This window comes from Peromyscus leucopus, unplaced genomic scaffold, assembly GCF_004664715.2.
Source record: "Peromyscus leucopus breed LL Stock unplaced genomic scaffold, UCI_PerLeu_2.1 scaffold_1526, whole genome shotgun sequence".
Classification (NCBI taxonomy): domain Eukaryota; kingdom Metazoa; phylum Chordata; class Mammalia; order Rodentia; family Cricetidae; genus Peromyscus; species Peromyscus leucopus.
The window spans coordinates 1-15,238 of record NW_023504695.1 but is presented as its reverse complement, the minus strand read 5'-3'; the positions used below and the strand labels follow the sequence as shown (position 1 = coordinate 15,238).

The following is a 15,238-nucleotide window of genomic DNA, read 5'->3' as shown; positions in this document are numbered from 1 at the left end:
GAATGGGGGTATGTGAGAGGAGAAGGAGAAGAGGAGAGAGGAACTGGCTGGTATGTAAAACGCAAAAGAAAATCTTCTTTTAAATAAAAAAAATTATAAAAATAAAAAACAAACGAACAACAACAACAAAAAGAATCTCCAAACAACCAAGACTGTTGACAAGACTACATGTTGCTCTCCACAAACTTATGGCAAAGCCAGATTGCTGAAGATATCACCTACACAATTCACTGACCATGAAGGAGTCAATATACACACAACCTCAGCCCCTATGTGCAGGAGTCTTTGGTAGAGAAAGATACTCTCCACGATACTAAGGAGAAATGAAACAACTAGCACAACCACAAAACCTTTGACTTACTTATGTCCTACCTGCAAGATATGCTAGGGCAATCGTGGGGCAAAGCTTGTCAAGTAACCAACCAATATCTGATTTGACTTAAGGCCTCCTCCACTAGATGAAAACTGTACCCAACACTGCTTAGATGGCCGAGAACCTAAGACAAGATTGCCCAAGAACCTAAGGTAAAACCAAATACTAAAACAAATAATAAAAACATAGCTATAAAGTGATTCCTAATGACATTCTGCTATACTTATATATCAGTGCCTTGTTCAGTCATCATTAGAGAAGCTTCTTTCTGTAGCTGATGAGAACAAATACAGAGACCCACACCCAAGCATTATATAGAGAAAGGAGATCTTGAAACTCTCATCCCTAAAAGGGAAGCCTTCATCAGATCCCTCTCCTCAGATCTCAGGGAACTCCTCTGAAGAAGAGGCAGACAGAATGTAAAATCCATTGGGTACAGAGGACACAAAAAAACAAAAAAAAAAAACCAAACAAAAAAAAAAAACAACAAAGTAAATAAAGCCAATATGAACTCATGGAGACCAAGACAGCATCTACAGGGCCTGCACAGATCTGAGGTCCTAGAGTTGAATGGAGAGATGGACACAAGTTCCCATCCGTAATCCAGAAGGTGTCTCCAATTGATAACCTCTTTCAAATCAAAATTTAGTTTTCTCCAAGGGAGTTTCACTGGAGAAGCAAAGTACTGTTAAGGGTAGGCTGTATCCTCTGAAGTAGATGGCCAACAGAAAATAAACTCAGTGGAGTTTTTGAAGTTCCTTGCTTCATTATACATGTCATGGATTTTCTTTTTATCTCATTTTTTAATTATTTATTTATATATTTTTCTCTCTTTTTATGTTATAGGTCTTTTGTGTATATATCTTGACTTCATGCTTATTGTTTTTATGGGGTTCCTGAATATGCCATAAATTGGTTCTCTGATTCTTATGCATTCCCTTATGCAATTTTCTTTCTGTTTGTTTTATCCTATTCTGATGTGTTATATTTATGTTATTTTATTTTGTTATTTCAAAAGAGATTGAATTCCACAAAGGACTAAGGATATAGTTCAGTGGTAGAATATTTACCTACTGATGCAGAATATTCTGTGTGAGTCAGTCTGGCCAAGTGAAAGACAGGATTCAAGACTTACAGGAGCTGACTCACAAACTACATCTTCCAGGGGCTGACTCCTTTGCAGTACTCTCCTTTGGGTCTCTCTTAGGCCCCTGACTCCTCCTACCCCTCCCTTTGCCTGTCTCCTTGAGTCTCTTTTCTCCTTGGATCCAGAGATTCCACTAAAGCCTTAGGACCTGACCTACCTTGGCAAGGCAGAGTGGGGTAGTCAACACTCCAGTGTTGTTTGTTTACAGTTTGAGAAGGGCCTGGAGGCAGGTGAAGTGTGTGGCAGTTCTCTGCCTAGGTGTCAGTGTGGCCACATTTGAAGCTGGTCCCAGGTGGAGTCTCTTTGTGCCACATAATCATGATTACTCTCTATCTCTGCAGGACTTTTCCAGAAAAAAAAAAAAAACTGGCAAAATTACACAGACACTTGTGACAAAATTTCCCTGGGTTTTCTACTATTACCTACCTGACTGTTTCTTCACCCTCAACTTTTGACTGACCTACTCCCCCAAAAATTCAGCTTAAAGAAGTCAGATGATAACCACAATCAGCCCCTATCATCAGCAAAATGTTGGAATGTTATGTCCCAATCCCCCTCCAATTGCAGTGCCATTGACAATGTCCTAAATAACAGTCTGGGTTCAGGTCAAACCAGACTCTTGATAGATTCAACAGAAGATTACTGATGTATACACCCAGTACTCCTCAGAAATCTGTGAAATGGGTTTCTGTCTGCTAAGAAGAGCTTACACTTTCTTATCTCTCCCTACCTCAGCAAATGAGGCATCTTGGTCCCTATTAGCACATACCCATAACACATCAAAGTTCCAGGCTGGCTGCTGGTCTCTTATGGCTCTCAATCTTCCTTACCAGGATCTTCTGGCCTGCATACTTCCCCACTTCTTTAAAATAGGCATGGCTTTCCTTACCATTCTGCTGTCCTCTGCCTCCCAAGGGGTAGTCATGGCAGCTTTGGACTTCTCCAAATGGTTTTTGCTTCCCTTTGCCCCCAAGAAGTAACCATGCCAGCTTTGAACTCCCCTAATAATCCTTCCTTCAACTCCACCCATGGAGTGGCCTGGTTCAAGGTTTTACTACTCCATCCCTTACACTTACATTTGTGTCTCAGTGGGTGTATACATGTGAATGAAGGCTCCTATGGAGACTAGAAGTGTTGAACACATGGAGCTGAAATTACACCAGTTGTTTGTGTGTCACCTTGTGTGGGTGCCAGGAATTGGACATCCATCCTCTTCAATAGCAAGAGGTACTCTTAACCAATATTTCTGACCCCACACTCTCTGGATTTTTATAACTGTGGATAGAATGCTAATTTCTGTCTTATAGTCCTCTTAGCCTTCACCTAAATCTGAGGTTAAGATAGACCAAATTCTATCAAGTACACAAAGATCCAACAGTATCAATTAAATGTCATTCTTAAGTTTTCTAGTGTCAGAAGGTGATAGACAGCTGTTTCTGTGTACAGACTTTCTCGTGTTTCCCCCAGGTCTTTTGTAGACAAATGCTGTACAAAGCACTAATTACTCCTTAAACAGTGCTCATATTTATCCACTGTACATTTTGGGAACTAAGAAACTGACCTATCTCCTGTTTCAGCATCTTCATGAATCTTTTTTTATTTTTTTTATTTTTCCATCATAGGCAATTTATTTTGTTCTATTCATTCACAGTTAATACAGAAAATACTTGGAAACATTTCCATATAATGTTTGACACAGAAATCATCAAATAGAAGTATACAATGTTGACAGGAGGCAGTACATTTATAATTTATAACCCCAAATGTATTTATAAATTAGAAATGGAAAGATCTACAAATGAAATTATGAAGGTTCACCAAAGTCATTTAATCTGTCAGTTTCTCATTCATTTTTATGTCTTAATAATATTCTATTGTATGAATAAGCCACATTTTATTTCTCTCCAGTATTTGATAGCTATTTGAGTTGTTTTAACTTTTTTACTATTAGCAACACACTGCTGTAAACCTTCATGTACATGTTTCATAGGTGCACATTTTCAGTAGTTTGAGGATATATTCCTAAGGGTAGAATTGTTGAGTAACAGAGTAACAATGTTTTGCATTTTGACCAACCACCAAACTGTTTTGCCAAAGTGGCACACCATTTTACAATCTCACCAAATCCTTGTTTTTAAGGCTCTGATTTTTGTACAAAAGCATTCAATCATTCTGTCAGACCAAACCAGGAAAAGTAAGCTATAGTTCAGAGCTGTTCTATTCCATTTACTATGCAAAGCCATTCTTGGCGTTTGCAACTCTCAGCCCTTTTGAGTATTCTTGCAGTGTTCACCTTTTCCTCCACCACTTTTTTTTCTTCTTCTTTTTTTTTCTGGTTTATTTCTATCTATTACAAATGTATAAAAAATCCTCCATCAACGCCGCTGATAGAAGCAGAACCTTGAGAAATATACCTTTGGTTTGCCTCAGAAAAGGAACACATATTGCACTGTAAAGTTTATAATATTGGCGCAAAAATTGTGGTAATGTTACAATACCAGTTTTAAGAGTTCAGTGACTAATGGGGAGCCGATGGGATACATGCAGAACTGTGAAAGCGATCTCACTTAGCCAGCTGTACACGTAGACTGTAAATCTACATTCAGATCAATTCTGAACTAAAACTATCATCTCAGTTTATCTGTTGAGGTCAACCAGGAAACCCTAGAATATACCTTGATTTTTACAAAAAACAAAATAGGGGGAGGGGTTTCTTCAGCATTTCAGTCCACGAGTAACGGTATCCTAACAGGCAAAGTGTTCTCTCACTGTCAACATAGAATGAACTGCTGCTGGAGGTCAACTTGGGCTTTAATTTGCATTAGCACTTACATGCATAGTAGTCCAAGTTGTTGATCTCATGACTTTAAAAAGTAACTCTAAAAAAGTAAAATGGCCCTTCTTGGAAGACTAAAGAAAGACATCCAGCCACAGTTGTAAAAAGTCTCATCAAAACAATATACCCTTTTATGAATTACGCCTCAATTAAAAAAAAAAAGTAGCCCCAAATAAGAAGCAGCTCTGAAAAAGAAAATATAACTTAAGATATTTGAAAAAAAAAATAAGGTGAATACAGGTTCAAAAATAATTAAGATACATTTTCTTAAGGCTACCTAGAATTAGGCTTTAAAGAATTCTACCATTTCAAGTTTACCACTAGCTACTAGATACCCATTTACAAACAAGATGTTCACTTTTTTTGTTTCTTTATCGAAAGAAAAATCTACCTTCAGACTATGAGGTTGGTGATGGGGAGGGACTAGAAATCTTCATGAATCTTTACTGTTGATTAGTTAATAGATAATTGGGAAGAGAACAGACAAATTCGAAGTGAATCCTAGGTATCTACCTGCTGTGAGACACAAGAATATATTATAGAGATTCAGTTGTATATAATAAAGCTATACATAGAAATATCAAGGTATTTTTCTAGAGGCATGCCATTTATCAGGGAATATTTGGTGTTATTCAGCCTTTAATATATACCAGCTGTCTTCTTCTGCTATGAAAATCTTGTGTGCTCATATACTACTAGGCCACATGGCAAACAGTTAAGTTTCTCAGTCCTTTTGCTGATCTATTAAGTAACACCTCTACAGAGCCCAGGAGACAGGCAAACTGTAGATGCTTAACCTTTTTTCCTGCAACTGAAGCTCAGACTTTCCTTCCCCATACTGGCCAAATGCCATTCTAGAGCATTTGACTCAGAACAAAAGTTTTTTGCTGATCCAGGTTGGAGTGAAGGGAAGGCAGAATTCCTGGTCAGAGAGTCTCGTGGTTGGAGAGAAGGGAACAAGGCGGATAGGCGGATTTTTTTTTTTTTTTTTTTTTTTTTTTTTGTAGAGAATAAGGATTGGGTCAGGTCAACAGAGTAGAAAGAGAAGAAATTAGCATGGATGGAGAAACTTAAGATGAAGTTGAGATTGAATTTAAGAGCTTACTAAAACTGAGAGGACAGAAAATGAAGGGACAGAGAGGAGCTGAGTTCAGGACAGAATTGAAGCTGTATAGACAGAATTTTGTCTTAGAGAAATAAAGTAAATGGACAAAAGATCATCATGTAAATAGATTCTTTTTCTTCAGATAACCCCATGCTGGACATAGTGTCTTCCCCTTGACTCTGGGAGGAATCGTCTCTGGGCAAGCCCCTGGGAAAATTCCTATATCTACCTTTGGAATTTTCTTTCATCTATCTATTATCTATCTATCTATCTATCTATCTATCTATCTATCTATCTACCTATTTATCTACCTATCTACACATCTATCTATCTATCTATCCATCTATCTATCTATCTATCTATCTATCTATCTATCTATCTATCTATCTACCTATTTATCTACCCATCTACCCATCTATCTATCTATCTATCTATCATCTATCATCTATCTATTTATAGATATAGCCTCCCTATTTAGCACAGACTGGTCTGCAACTTTCTATGTAGACCTCAAATGGTGCTAGAAACAACTGGGCATTTGATATGGAAGAGTGAACTAGATCTTTATCTCTCTGCCTGCATAAAAATCAACTCAAAATGGACCAACTACCTTCATGTAAGACCTGATTACACTGAAATTGCTATTAGAAAAGTAGAGGAAACTCACCAAGGTAGAGACATAGGTTAGAACTTTGTGAATTAAATCCATTCATCCAGGAAGTATGGCCAACCATTGATAAATGAGTTGTCAAAAATGTCACCATATGAACTAGTCTGGATATTATCAAAAGAAAAAAATATTTGCCTATGTGTGAATTACACACCCTTGGACATTGTTGGCAGAGCACACATTGATACAATCATCATGAGACACAGTGTGGAGATTTCTCAAAATGTGAAACCATGTCTGCCCTGTGATCCAGTCATCCCAACATTCTGGACATAACAAAGGAAAGGAGGTCAGGATGCAAAGAGACTCTGTACTGCCCATGTATCTGAGACCTATTCCTGACAACCAGGCTATGGAGTTAACCAGCGTGCATCAAGGGGTGAACTGATACAGCACAGTACAGGACCCTTACAAAACCAAAACCAGACCCTGCTAGATGGCCCATGCTGGCTGTGATTCCACAGGAAGAGACTTGAGCTGCTCTTTTAGTTTCTTCCGACAGCGGTTTGGTTGTAGGGGGCCAGGACTTCTGTCATTTTGGAAGCCTCTCAGTCTCTAGTTCACATGACAGTACAGATCATCCTTGTCCCTTGAAGGAAACTCTGTCCCTCAAGAGGATGTGAATGGCAGGGCAGAAATACAAGTTGAAGAGGGAACCAGGTTACAGGCTACACAAAGGCACTGCCTTGTGATTAGTAGTCAGGGCTCTTGTGAGCATTTCCACACCAATTATAAGGATCTTTTTGATGATGTTGAGCTAGGACAACTGCAGAGAAAAATGGAAGTATTTCAAAATGAATCAAAACCTAATCTTTAATAATGTATCTACCATACATCCACATGTCTGTTGAAGAAGAATGTAGTTAGGCCTTATAATTCAGGAGGTACAAACCTGTCACCCAGTATCCAGGATTCTGAACGGGAGTATCAGGAATTGTAGGTCAACCTAGGCTACATAGCAAGACACTGTCTCAGAAAAAGAAAGGGTGATACTGAGACTTATGGTCAACTTGAGCCAACCTGAAGGACATTATGGTATGAAAAATTAACCTTAAAAGAGAGAAATACTTCATATGTGGAGCCTAAAACAAAATTCTCCATTAGTGATAATAGCAGGATAGAGAGATGTTTCTAGGTTGTAGACTAGGCAGTATGTAGGAGGAAGAGGGCAGAGATCTAATGCACAGAGTGAAGACCAAAGTGCATCATGGAGAATTAGTGCTGCTCTCACAAGGGAGAAATGGTACATTCGAAGAAAGATTTTCAATTGCTTTCTGATTTTTGAAAAGCTTCTTCCAACTGATACCTATGTTCTTTGTGCTCCAAAGCTGCAGGTCTATCACATGTTCACAGAACAGTTTCAACTTTCTTGTTTATGTACAGGACAAAACACAGGCGCTGACCAGATGCCCAACAGACTCTGAACATTTGAAATTCAGCTTGTATACTTCATGGATGATTTTCAAGCTATGACATGCTAAAGCATAGTCATAGCTCATAGGGTTAATTTTTTGGTTCTTTTATTAGGGTTCCTGCCTATAATTAATCTCATTCTTTGTTGTTTGAATACTGATTGAAGTGTTTATATATCAGCAGTCGGATGCTCTATAATAAACTATACACAGCATGGATCTCATTGCCTTCATGGCATCGATTGTAAAAAACATGGCATGAAATCTTGTGTGCTCAATATCTGGCAATGCAAACAGTTAAGTTTCTCAGTCCTTTTGCTGATCTATTAGAGTAACACTCTACAAGCCCAGGAGACAGCAACTGTAGATGCTTAACTTTTTCTCAACTGAAGCTCAGATTTCCTTCCCATACGGCCAAATGCATTCTAGAGATTTGACTCAGACAAAGTTTTTTGCTGATCCAGTTGGAGTAAGGGAAGGCAGAATCCTGCAGAGATCTCGGTGTTGGAGAGAAGGAAAAGGCGGATGGCGTTTTTTTTTTTTTTTTTTTTTTTTTTTTGTAGAGAATAGGATTGGGTCAGGTCACAGAGTAGAAAGAGAAGAAATTAGCATGGATGGAAAACTTAAGATGAAGTTGAGATTGAATTTAAGAGCTTACTAAAACTGAGAGGACAGAAAATGAAGGACAGAGAGGAGCTGAGTTCAGGACAGAATTGAAGCTGTATAGACAGAATTTTGTCTTAGAGAAATAAAGTAAATGACAAAAAGATCATCATGTAAATAGATTCTTTTTCTTCAGATACCCATGCTGGACATAGTGTCTTCCCCTTGACTCTGGGAGGAATCGTCTCTGGCAAGCCCCTGGGAAAATTCCTATATCTACCTTTGGAATTTTCTTTCATCTATCTATTCTATCTATCTATCTATCTATCTATCTATCTATCTATCTACCTATTTATCCTATCTACCATCATCTATTTCTATCCATCTATCTCTATCTATCTATCTATTATCTATCTATTATCTATCTAATTCTATCTAATCTATCTATCTATCTATTATCTATCATTTCATAGATATAGCCTCCCTATTTAGCACAGACTGGTCTGCAACTTTCTATGTAGACCTCAAATGGTGCTAGAAACAACTGGGCATTTGATATGGAAGAGTGAACTAGATCTTTATCTCTCTGCCTGCATAAAAATCAACTCAAAATGGACCAACTACCTTCATGTAAGACCTGATTACACTGAAATTGCTATTAGAAAAGTAGAGGAACTCACCAAGGTAGAGACATAGGTTAGAACTTTGTGAATTAAATCCATTCATCCAGGAAGAATGGCCAACCATTGATAAATGAGTTTTCAAAAATGTCACCATATGAACTAGTCTGGATATTATCAAAAGAAAAAAAAATATTTGCCTATGTGTGAATTACACACCCTTGGACATTGTTGGCAGAGCACACATTGATACAATCATCATGAGACACAGTGTGGAGATTTCTCAAAATGTGAAACCATGTCTGCCCTGTGATCCAGTCATCCCAACATTCTGGACATAACAAAGGAAAGGAGGTCAGGATGCCAAAGAGACCTCTGTACTGCCCCATGTATCTGAGACCTATTCCTGACAACCAGGCTATGGAGTTAACCAGCGTGCATCAAGGGTGAACTGATACAGCACAGTACAGGACCCCTTACAAAACCAAAACCAGACCTGCTAGATGGCCATGCTGGCTGTGATTCCACAGGAAGAGACTTGAGCTGCCTTTTAGTTTCTTCCGACAGCGGTTTGGTTGTAGGGGGCCAGGACTTCTGTCATTTTGGAAGCCTCTCAGTCTCTAGTTCACATGACAGTACAGATCATCCCTTGTCCCTTGAAGGAAACTCTGTCCCCTCAAGAGGATGTGAATGGCAGGGCAGAAATACAAGTTGAAGAGGGAACCATGTTACAGGCTACACAAAGGCACTGCCTTGTGATTAGTAGTCAGGGCTCTTGTGAGCATTTCCACACCCAATTATAAGGATCTTTTTGATGATGTTGAGCTAGGACAACTGCAGAGAAAAATGGAAGTATTTCAAAATGAATCAAAACCTAATCCTTTAATAATGTATCTACCATACATCCACATGTCTGTTGAAGAAGAATGTAGTTAGGCCTTATAATTCAGGAGGTACAAACCTGTCACCCCAGTATCCAGGATTCTGAACGGGAGTATCAGGAATTGTAGGTCAACCTAGGCTACATAGCAAGACACTGTCTCAGAAAAAGAAAGGGTGATACTGAGACTTATGGTCAACTTGAGCCAACCTGAAGGACATTATGGTATGAAAAATTAACCTTAAAAGAGAGAAATACTTCATATGTGGAGCCTAAAACAAAATTCTCCATTAGTGATAATAGCAGGATAGAGAGATGTTTCTAGGTTGTAGACTAGGCAGTATGTAGGAGGAAGAGGGCAGAGATCTAATGCACAGAGTGAAGACCAAAGTGCATCATGGAGAATTAGTGCTGCTCTCACCACAGGGAGAAATGGTACATTCAGAAGACAGACATGCTGACCAATTCCACCATCAAAATATTCATATAGATATAAATCAGGACATCAGAGCATGTGCTTCAAATATACAAAGGAATTTATTGTAGCAAGAAAACGGTCTCTTTATTCAGATATTTGTGCCATATATCTTTTTGTCTGGTGCCTGTCTTTCTTGGTAACACCTTTGCAGAACAATCTTATGCCAAGCTCTGAGCATATCTTCAATGGATGATCTTCACCTGGATGCACAATGCATAAAGTCATCAGTCACTCAGCTCTCACTGTCTAGGACCTTTCCTTAGAGACTATCTTTATGGTTCAGTTCTCTAGGTATTGGTTGATGTCACTCTCTAAAAGGGGCCCCACTATAAAACGCCCTCAAATTACTGTCAGTGTTCTCTATGTCTGTCCCTTGCAGCTGGCAGTATTTCTGATGAAGAAGTGGTGTCCCTGCATAGGTGATCAAGGAACAGTAACAGAAGATGACTGCATACAGAAGATAGAGGGGATTGAGCAGCACCTCACTCTCACATGGCTCCTGCCAGGACAGAGAGGCATTACCTCAGTGAGGTAAGTCTCCAAGTTGCCTCAGACACTGTTCCACCAAAACAAGGAGTTAGTACAAGGACCTGTGTGCTACCTGGATCAGTAGACATTTTCTCTTGTTGCTCTTAGTCCATCTGCTTGTAAGTTTCTGGCCCAAATTCTCTGTCAATCAGAAGAAGCCTCTTCCATCAAGGAGACCTGAAAACATGGCATTTTGGTAAGATTACTAAATGCTCAGTTGTCCATCACCCTGTAACCAATCATAACTTCCCCATGGCCTGAGCAGAGGAGAGTCACCTGTGTGTCCCCCTTCCATCCAGTGTGTTAGGGCTTGAGTGGCATCTCCTGCTCTAAGCACCATCCAGTTGAAAATGTCTCTTGCTGAGTATGGTCCCAGGAGTCTCTCAGATAGCCCCAGTATAGGGTCACACAGGCAGCAAAGGTCTTTCCCAGCCTGCTGCCTGGGGACACAAAGCCTCAGCAACAGCAATGTCCCTACAGGATGTCAGAAAGAAAACAGCTGGGATCTTTGTATGAAATACTGCTGAAAATAGTATCTTGGGGTGTACTAAGGTGCGGTTTTGGGTATACTACAGTGTGGGCCTAAGGAGGGTTGTGAATTTGACCCCTTAAATCCCTTTAGGTGTCTCTGAGTTATCTTAGGAGGTAGGAATATGGCAGGAGACCATGAGCCACCCAGAGGAACACCCTCACTGTCAGGCTGGGGGTTGCCATTGTTTTTCCATCTACAGATTCTATCCACGATCACGCTTAGAACCAGCTCCATCTCTGAATCCAACTGTCAAACACTCCAGACTTCACCTTGCTTCCACTCAAAGCACAGCTGGTGGGTCTTACCTTGCACAGGAATGGATGCCCTGGGGCAAAATGTGCACCATGGCATGTGCTGGCTTCACATGGCTCCTGCGAAGCAGTAGAGCAGGGTGGTAAGTGATTGCGTTGGGGATAGAGACAGGAACAAGCTGAGTTAGAGGAATTTGAGGCATTTCCAGGAGGGAAATCACATGGAATATGAAATTACCTTGCTTGAATGGGAATCCTCTCCCATTCAAGCAAACTTCACTAGTGTCAACTATGCATGAGGTACATTGGAAGGAGTGTGTGTGTGTGTGTGTGTGTGTGTGTGTGTGTGTGTGTGTGTGTGTCTGTCCAGATACAGAGTACAGAAGAGTGCATCCACATGACTCAGGTTGCAAAGCAACAAGCAGGTTCACCAGTAATAGTGCTGGGGTGAGGTGTGAAGGTGTCTGGATCTGGTGGGAACAGGAAGCAAGCTGTCTAGTAGGCCAGGATGGTGCTGAGAGCTGCACCATAAATAATGGACTCACCTGTTCCCACGCACTCTACCTTGCCAAATGAGCACAAGATGGACACTCCATGCAAACTCGTCCCTCTGTTTTTGGCTCCAACCTGGTCAGCAATATTCATCTTGAACACATACAAACTGGGCAGACCTCTGGAGTCCTCCTCTGCTTCCAGTGCTGCTGTCTCTTCTAATGACTCATAGGTATACCTGGAGACAGGTAGCTGGACTGATGATCTCTCTGTGCTTGGAAGGTCCTCTGAGGCCTGTTTTCCTAATGACCACAGCACTCCGTGGATCCTTGTTTAAAGGACTTCCGGTCCCACAGAGTGCTTCACTTTACTGGCACAATTGTGGCACCACCAGCCATCATGAACCTACCTACAAGGGAGAGTCAGGAGGATCATGAGTCTGTCAGACCTACCTCCCAGAATTCTTTCTCAGTTCTCATGGTACAGGTGATCTGAGAAGGGTGTGGCATGCCCCCTCCTCCCCTGTCTTCATCTGCAGACACAGGAACCCTTTGCTCCTAGTTTCAGCCTGTGATAGGAACACAGCTTCTAAACTTCCTACCTGGCTCTCCTGCGCCGCGTGCATCTTCAGCATGCTGCTCTCCACTCTCTGGTTTCAGCTTACGGGGAGCACAGTGCCTCCAACAGCACTTGAAACAGACACAAGAAAGAGGCCTCTTAGGAGAATATGCAGGTCTTCTGCTTGGCTGTGCTGGCCCTGTGCAGTGCTGGCCCCTCAGTCTGATTCCTCCTGAGCGTCTGCCCCATTGCTCTCTTCACCCACTCTTCTCCTCATCCTTGCCCAGCCTCGGGCCACTCTCCTCTGCTGTCTATCTACATCTAGGTCAAGTTTCTCAGGAAGGATACTGTGGGATTTGCTTTCTGGTGTGATAATATAGTATCACCTATTCCTGCAATCTGTTTATTTAAAAGCATATCATTTAGTCCAGGAAATAGCGTAGTGAGTAAAGGTACTTGACCCCAAGCCTGGGGACCTTAATTCATTCCCTAGGACCCACATGGTATAAAGACAGAACTGATTCTTGCAAGTTAATTTCCACACACATATAGTAAATAGTTTTTTCTTTAAAGAAAAGAACACCATTTTCAAAAAAGGGCCTAGATACATAAGTGCATTGGAGCCTCTCCACCTACCTGTCACCTTGGCTGCCTCCGTGGTCCTTTAAGCTCACAGGCAGGATTTTGTTGCAGCCTAGGCGCTCCCTCTTTTCCGTTGGTAGGCAGCAACACAAACTTCTTAGGCCTTTTATAATACTGCTCTGTAGGCTCTTCCAAATGCGCTTTCTAAAGGGGGCTCTGGGTGCAGTCTGCCTCCGGCCACTGAGGTGTCCCTGGGGTATTTCTGGGGAGGATGGGCTGAGGTCTTTTTCTTGTACAATGGGACCCTCATCCTGGGCCTCCTTGCTGGAGAATGGGGGTGATATATCTTGTGAGGTCATTTTGTTCTTTGAACCAGCTGTAGCCACACTGTGGGGCTGCCCCTGAGGTCCTCTTGAGGTGAGGTTTGTGGGAGAGATGAGGCGATATTTTTCACCTGGTATATTGACATCTTTGCACTGAACTTCCTCCTTTGGGGTGTGATGAGATAAAACCTCCTGTGAGGACGCCTTGTTCTTTGATTTGTTAGGGCCAGCTTTGGACACATTCAGGGATAACTTGTTGGAATAAGTTTCCAGTGCTGAAGACATTCTGGTACATATTTCATCAGAGGTGTTAATAGTGCTCTCTGAATCCCCCCAAGTGCTGTTCATGAAATTAGCCTCCTGTACACAGTAGGGGCAGATTCTGGAACTGGGGCTGTTTTCTTGTTAGGGCAGTTCACGGTGGGAGGCATACCGTACCGTGTTCTCCCCTTTTTGTCGTTCTCAGGACTCTCAGGTAGAGTGGGCAAAATGGAAGAAGTGGGAAGGATAAGGGCACTAGATCCCCTCTTTATAGTCCCTTTAGGTATCGTGGAAGGCTCTGTAAGGTTCAAGGTTCCAGAAGACTGCTTGGACTGAAGATCTTTTATCAAGTCGTCTTGCCAGGGTGACTGCTGCCTAAGGATCAAGTAGGTGGCCATCACTTGATCAAACTTCTTCTCCTGTAAAGATTCCATTATCTCTCCTTGCTTATAACCGATGACGCCCATGATGACCATCACAGTGGGGTCTAGGTAGCAGTCCTCATTGTTCTCTCTAAAGGGATTGGGAGAACCTTCACTGCCATGCTTTAGCCATTGAAAACTCACAATGTCATCTATTCTTGGTCTTTGTCCAGGATTTACAGTTAACAACTTAGCAATAACATCCCAAAGCTCTGGCGACAGTTTGAATTCAACAGAGTACTTTCCTGCCAAGATCTTCTCCTTTAGTCCTCTAAAGGTAACTCCTTGAAAGGGAGGCACCCTGTCGACATAAAGTAGAGGACAACCCCAGACTCCAGATGTCAATTGCTCGGCCATCGTAGCCTCCACCTTCAAAGAGTTCTGGAGCACAATAAGGAAGGGTCCCACAGAAATATGCTAGTTTCTGCCCATGGTAAGCTTGGTGCCCAGCCCAAAATCAATGAGTTTTATATTGCCTTGCCATCCACTAAAATATTTTCGGGCTTTAGATCCCTGTGAGCAATCCCTTTACTGTGACAATACTGGAGGGCACACACCATCTGTTTAAATATCTTATGGGACTCCTCCTCCGGTAGGTAGCCAAACTCCACAATCTTGTTCATCAGCTCTCCACCTGTGGCATGTTCCATAACCATGTAAGTGTTATTTGTGGTGTCGATTATGTGCAAAAGTTTAATAATATTGGGATGGTCTAGAGATTTCATTATTTCAATTTCTGATTTGATGAAGATATTCTTTGTGCCTTTTGGAAGAACTTTTACTGCTACCTTGTCTGGTGAGTAGATGGCTAGCCAATTTACTTCTCCGAATGCTCCTCGGCCAAGGGTCTTTAGGATTTTATAGTGCTCTGTTAAAGCCTCTTCGTGAAAGGAGTTGTGCTGTAGGGTTTTGCCTTGAGCCACTTCCCACTTCTTCATCTTTGTTGATATAAATGCTTGTACCAACACGAACTAGTGATGCAAGATAAAAATGAATTAAAAGCGGGTCTAGGAGAAACATTTATAGGTATAAATTCCTGTGGTTAAAAAATATGGATGTCCAAATAACCTAATGATGCAGTCATGGTCATAGGAAAACAAGAACAAGCCAAACCCCAAAGAAATAGAAGAAATGCTCAAGTCCAGAGCAGAAATTGATGAAATGG

General features: G+C 41.2%; 1 long non-coding RNA gene and 1 pseudogene across 5 annotated transcripts; both read right to left on the bottom strand.

Moving 5' to 3' along the window:
- Window positions 1-10,161: 10,161 nt before the first annotated feature.
- LOC114689142 lies at window positions 10,162-13,463 on the bottom strand. 5 transcript variants are annotated; one of them, XR_003733865.2, is made up of 6 exons: window positions 13,122-13,463; window positions 12,529-12,616; window positions 11,490-12,165; window positions 10,929-11,126; window positions 10,726-10,829; window positions 10,162-10,324 (listed from the first exon to the last, which is right to left on the bottom strand). It is a non-coding gene; the product is annotated as an uncharacterized LOC114689142 (long non-coding RNA). The 5 variants fall into 5 exon arrangements; XR_005090596.1 differs by having other exon boundaries at window positions 10,929-11,555; window positions 11,981-12,165; XR_005090594.1 differs by having other exon boundaries at window positions 10,929-12,336.
- A 57-nt stretch (window positions 13,464-13,520) lies between these two features.
- On the bottom strand, window positions 13,521-15,120 carry LOC114689137 (annotated as a pseudogene).
- Between the last annotated feature and the right edge of the window lie 118 nt (window positions 15,121-15,238).